Raw genomic sequence first — 5,798 nt, forward strand, 5'->3', positions numbered from 1 at the left:
AGTGAAGATGCGAAGTGGGGGACCATAAAACTAAGACAATGCTCTACACTTGATGGATTACACGTGGTGTGGCTTGGAGCATTCCGGTAAGACTTTGGAAGTAACAATATGTTGAAGAGCATAACTGCCTCACTAACTTTGCAGGACGGGAGCCGCCATTTTGAGGACAATACATTTTACCTGCAGACCTCTAGCCAGCTATCCAATTTATGGGAAGCTAAAACCATATCCCTCCTCAGCGCTTACTATTAAGCTCTTAGCATGGAGACTTCTTCCTACTTCCTAGAGGAGCTAAGATGCTTGCTTGAGAGACACCACGCTGCCTTAGCAGATAAGCTGTACGCAACGCCTAATAGGAGTAGCACTTATCACTTCTAGCAACTCAACCTACCTGAGCCCATTTTGTTTGAAGGGGATAGGGGTGGTGCTCAGGGGCCCCCAGCGCTTACACCCTACCTTTAGAACGCCTGCAGGTGACCTGGAATTCAGTGCTGCAGAGAAGCCAGTACAACATGAAGAAGTGATGGCTAAAAGAGCAGAGAATACTATTAAAAACCTAGAAAATATGCCTGAAGCTAGTGCAACCACATCTGAAGCGCTCATATCAGGCATGCCACGCAGACGGGAGCATGCTGATTATACCCCACAAGAGATCCCCACTAATAAATATGATCATAGCTGCAGAAACCTAATGGTGTACATTACACATCCCTCTTCATCTGCACCAAAGCCGCATGCTTGCCTCCACGCTTCAGATCGCACTTTACTAGCTCAATTGCAATTATACCTCTACGCACTCTCCCTACCTTTGAGAGGATGGGACCCCGGTGGCATTCCGGACTACCCTAGAGCTGACATCCATGCCTCGATAAAATACTGTACAGTCATATTTTTCTTATGTGCTTTTAGCTTGCACCAGACACATTCTACTAGCTCATATAATACCTTCTGATTTATGTGCATATGTGTGAATTTTACTTTAGCAATTTATTTGTAGCTTTCATAACCAGGGATCCCTCAGTTAAGCATTCATATTTTCTCAGATACCATTAGGAAGCTATTTTCAACACTATAATTGCCACAGCTCATTCATTTGGCGTGACAGTGTTGCCAGCGGTCAAGAGATTACTCACTATATCTCATATTAACAATATACATATTAAACAGGTACCACTGCTCACCACGTGGGTCTATATAATTAGATACTTCCAGGAACCTAGCCTTAGCTTTACCCAAGCATACGTATATATATATATATATATATAGTCCCTTCTAACTTCTGTGGTGTCAGATTGTTACCCATAGTATGACAAGAAATGTTACTAAGTGTTAAACTCCTCCTGTAAACTATCATTACCAGTTAGTTCTTTTCCTTCCTCCTACGTATTAATTAAGAGCTTTTTACATATTATAATATTATTAAAAAGTTCTATCCACATATATAACCACCCCCTCCCCCCCATATAAAGAGCCTCCTAGCCTAGGAGGACTTATTGTACGGTTTGTCTTATCTATACCGCAACCTTAATTACTAATGCATACCTATATTACCACTTCCATACAATCATACCCCCCCTGCTTCCCTAATACAGGCTGTAATATAGTTTCACACTCATCTTTTATATCTATTTGTCGGTCTATCTAAAATAATATAAACAGAGCTTCACCCTTTGGAGAAACAAATTTATTTTACTGTTGTACAAATGCCTTCTACACTTTGACCATTACCTCTAGGCTCCAATCAGGTCTGCTTGTGAACATATACCCTATCTAGAAGGTTGAGAGTTCTATTGGTGCACTATACAACGTTCATGTTCTCCATTTTATGTCATACTAGCATATCATACATCTGTTTTGTTTTATGTTTTGTATAAAAAAAAAAAGCCAAGAAAGCTAAAGTGTTATTGGTAAAAAAGATGTATTCCTCAAACAAAGAACGCCAATATGCAATTGGCTTAAAGCTACTAAAAGTTGCTAAAAACTTAAATTATGCTTACCTGATAATTTTCTTCTGACGGGGAGAGTCCACAGCTGCATTCATTACTTTAGGGAATTCAGAACCTGGCCACCAGGAGGAGGCAAAGACACCCCAGCCAAAGGCTTAAATACCTCCCCCACTTCCCACATCCCCCAGTTATTCTGCAAAGGGAACAAGGAACAGTAGGAGAAATATCAGGGTAAAAAAGGTGCCAGAAGAATAAAAAAATAAACGCCCGCACCATATAAAAACGCGACGGGGAGCTGTGGACTCTCCCCGTCAGAAGAAAAGAAAATTATCAGGTAAGCATAATTTAAGTTTTTCTTCTTAAACGGGGAGAGTCCACAGCTGCATTCATTACTTTTGGGAAAACAATACCCAAGCTATAGAGGACACTGAAGGCAAAAAAAGGGCGGGTAGACTAGGCGGCCCATTCGGAGGGCACCACAGCCTGAAATTACCCAAACACTTGACAAAAACAAACTGCTTCACTCGAAAAAGAAGGATAAACCCTGGAAGGACCAGGTAACTGCCCATCAGTTAAAACCAGCAAGGCCCTAGTTAGAGACCGCTCAGAATCAGTAGATTCCACCGAGCACAAAGCCTCAGAGGAGACCAGTCCCGTAGGCTCTAAGCCCACACTTAAACTCACCCTGGATCCAACGACCGAACAGAAGTCCAAGGGACCATGTAACGTCCCAACCCTGGAGACCTAGAGAGACAAGGTAGACCCCATCCCTCACAACGTATGCAATCCGCACTATGAAAGAGCGACCGAGGGGTAAAAATGACCCCCGGAAACTGCCTAAAAATAGCACCATAAACCTTATCGAGCTCCAGAGGAATCCACAGGCTTCCCTCTGCAATAGAAGTCTAGCAGACTCCAGCCGGTAACACTAGCCAACCAAGCTAGGAACTGCACCAGGACTCCCACAGAGGGAGATTCCGAAGGAGTGCAGAAAACCCACTCCCTCCCAGGAAAAGCGCGGAGGTAGGAGAGCATCCAAAACCAGCAGAGAAAACACCCTCCTGAGGAAGGAAACACTGCAAAGCCTCCTAGTTAAGGAGGGATCACAAGATCTAAGAAGAAACGTGGTCAAGACTCAACCAATCCGACAGACCTCTGACCTCCTCTCCGAGGCAACGGACTCAGCCCAGCAAACTCCACCATTGCTAACAAGACTGGCATGCTAACCAACTAAGCTATGACAGAACATAGGGCGAGCTTGGGTTCCAGGACCCAGACACAGATCCTTACCCTACAAGAAGGGACACTCCCAGTCAAAAGAGAGATTACACTCAAACAACAGTGACGGCCTAATACCAGAATCCAACCCCTCATGACATCCTGCACACAAGGCAGGGGGGACCCCACTGAACAGAGGAAGACCTCCGGGGCACTAGGGGGATACTGTGGTATGCCCCAATCTCCCTAATGGGAGGAGAAAGCCAAAAATAACCGCTCACCCGCCCACAGGCATGGAGTGTGTGGCAACAGACAGACGGTAAAAGCAATACCAATAGTAGAGGGACCATCCGGCTGCAACAGCCGGCCCAGTGGAAAAACAAACAGTCCTCAAAGCTGCAACAGATTGCGACTGCAATCTTCCGCTTGCTAGGCAGCTAAACTACCCATCAGGCTATTTCCAAGTCTCAGTTAAGAGAAAAACAAAACCCCTGAAAAGGCAAGTGGAAATATCAGAACCGAAAGAACTGATCTGCCCAAGACCCATGTAAGAGTTTCGGTCAGATATCCCAGACAAGAACATGTCCAGAAAACCGGACATCTTGAAAACGGAGCCGGCTACAAGGTAGAAACCCCTGAGGAACCATAGGGATACCTCATACGGAGAACCTGTACTCAAGGAGATGCAACCACAGCCACATCCAAAGGTCCTTGGACACTGGATGTTCGCTAAGCATCCCAGAGGCAGAGAGCATATCTCCTAAAGGACAACACCCCAGAGTTAGAGCTCAAAACTAGATAATCCAGTTTGAAAAAATAAAATAGTCTCTAAACGATCCCTTCAGGGTCAATCTCCCGGAAACCCCCACAGCTCAAGGAATTAATGATGGATGAGCCTTACAATTCCTGGCGAGCAACAGATAAAACCGAGACATCTTAAGTAAGGGCAGCTCCAGGAAAAATCAGACAAACACATTCTCCAGAGCCAAAAAACATGGGAGCAGACAAAAAAACAGTAGGAGGAAGAAAAAGTCTGTAAATGCCCGAACTTCCCGAACAGATAACCCCCCAACCAGCCCCTAGAAGGGGGAAAAAGATGCCTAAGACACCTTGACCCCTTAAGGAAGAGTTACCACAAACAAGACCTCAAAAAATACATTAAAAAAGAATACCATAGAGGAGATAAAAATCACCCCAACCTGGTAGCCCCGATGTCCAAGGAGTAATTTCAACCTCCAGTCCCCATGGGAATGGAGATCCCTAGCTCCAAGGCCAAAGGAACTCCGGAACCCCCAGAGTAATCTTTAGCAGGATCCTTTCTGGAACCCCACCAACAATCAGGAACAGGACAATGAGGCTTGGGTACAATCCCTCTGATGTCCCACCCAAAGGAAGAAACGAGAACCAGTCTGACGTGTAGGAATGAAAGGCCTCCACTATCATGTTTTAGCCCTGCAAGGGGCAGAGCCTCAAAAAAAATGTTTGAAAACTCATGGATGATCCTCTCCACAGAAAACTTTTAGTAAAGGCGAAAGCTTTATTTGATCTGAAGAGAAACCAGAGTATAACAAACTCCTCATCCGAGTGAGCAACTCACCACCCAACCAGGACAGCCAGTTATACCGGCACCACTTGGATGATATAGACCTTAAGGAACAGAAAATAGTGCCAGACCAGGACCAACCTGCTACATAGGGCACTCAGAACTGATGCAGGCCACAGAGAAATCGAAGCCCCAATAGGAATCGACAAAAGGAATTATAGACATAACAATGTACTAACCTTTACATGCAACTTCCGCGGAAGTGCCCAAGCGACCACAAAATCACAAGTATCAAATTCCAGAGAAGAAATTTTTCCCAGAGGCCCATGCCAAAACCTAGGTAGAACTAGTATAAAGTACCACATATGTCTTCCCTCAGATTTGTAACGCATAATGTGAGAGAACTTAACACTATAGGAAAACTAAGTCTACTTATCAGATCCCTCAAATTCCATAGGTCGGATGTGGCGTTCCTCCAGGAAACGCATCTCTCCTCAGATGGCCCAACTAAACCCCTATCTAAAGAATATCCAGTCATGGAATCGTCCCCTTTCTCTAAAAAAGCTAGAGGAGCAGCCATACTGATACATAAAAGATTGGCCTATGAACCAATACACATTATCAGAGACTCTCAGGCTAGGTATCTTATTTTAATTTGTAACTTAGATCATGTCACCTATACCCTGGTCTCTATCTCCCCGATGTCCATCAACCCAAATACCTAAAAAAAACCTACACAGGGTAGATCAGGTTAAGCAGGGCAGGGTAATGCTAGCGGGAGATTTTAGTATGGTCTGGGACAATAGAATGGACAGGAAGTCTAACCCTACCAGCAAGAAGACTACTACATCTGACCCTTTAAGCCTCAAATGTAGAACCTTAATGACACAATTCGGTTTTTATGACAGCTGGAGATCCCCTCATTCATCAGACAAAGACTATACTCTCTTCTCTCACCCCCACAATACATATTCCAGATTAGACTACCTATTTTGACACCCTTGACATAGTAAAATCGACAAATATATCAAGCGACAAATATATCAATCTTGGTCATCGTCGGACCACGACCAAGTTATACTAGACCTTCA

At 44.3% G+C, this 5,798-nt stretch overlaps 1 non-coding gene across 1 annotated transcript; it reads right to left on the minus strand.

The window, feature by feature from the left end:
* Window positions 1-4,612: 4,612 nt before the first annotated feature.
* Window positions 4,613-4,730, minus strand: LOC128655111 (U5 spliceosomal RNA). Its single transcript, XR_008401666.1, has one exon. It is a non-coding gene; the product is annotated as a U5 spliceosomal RNA (small nuclear RNA).
* Between the last annotated feature and the right edge of the window lie 1,068 nt (window positions 4,731-5,798).

The sequence above is a fragment of the Bombina bombina genome, chromosome 3, assembly GCF_027579735.1.
Source record: "Bombina bombina isolate aBomBom1 chromosome 3, aBomBom1.pri, whole genome shotgun sequence".
NCBI classification, from domain to species: Eukaryota; Metazoa; Chordata; class Amphibia; order Anura; family Bombinatoridae; genus Bombina; species Bombina bombina.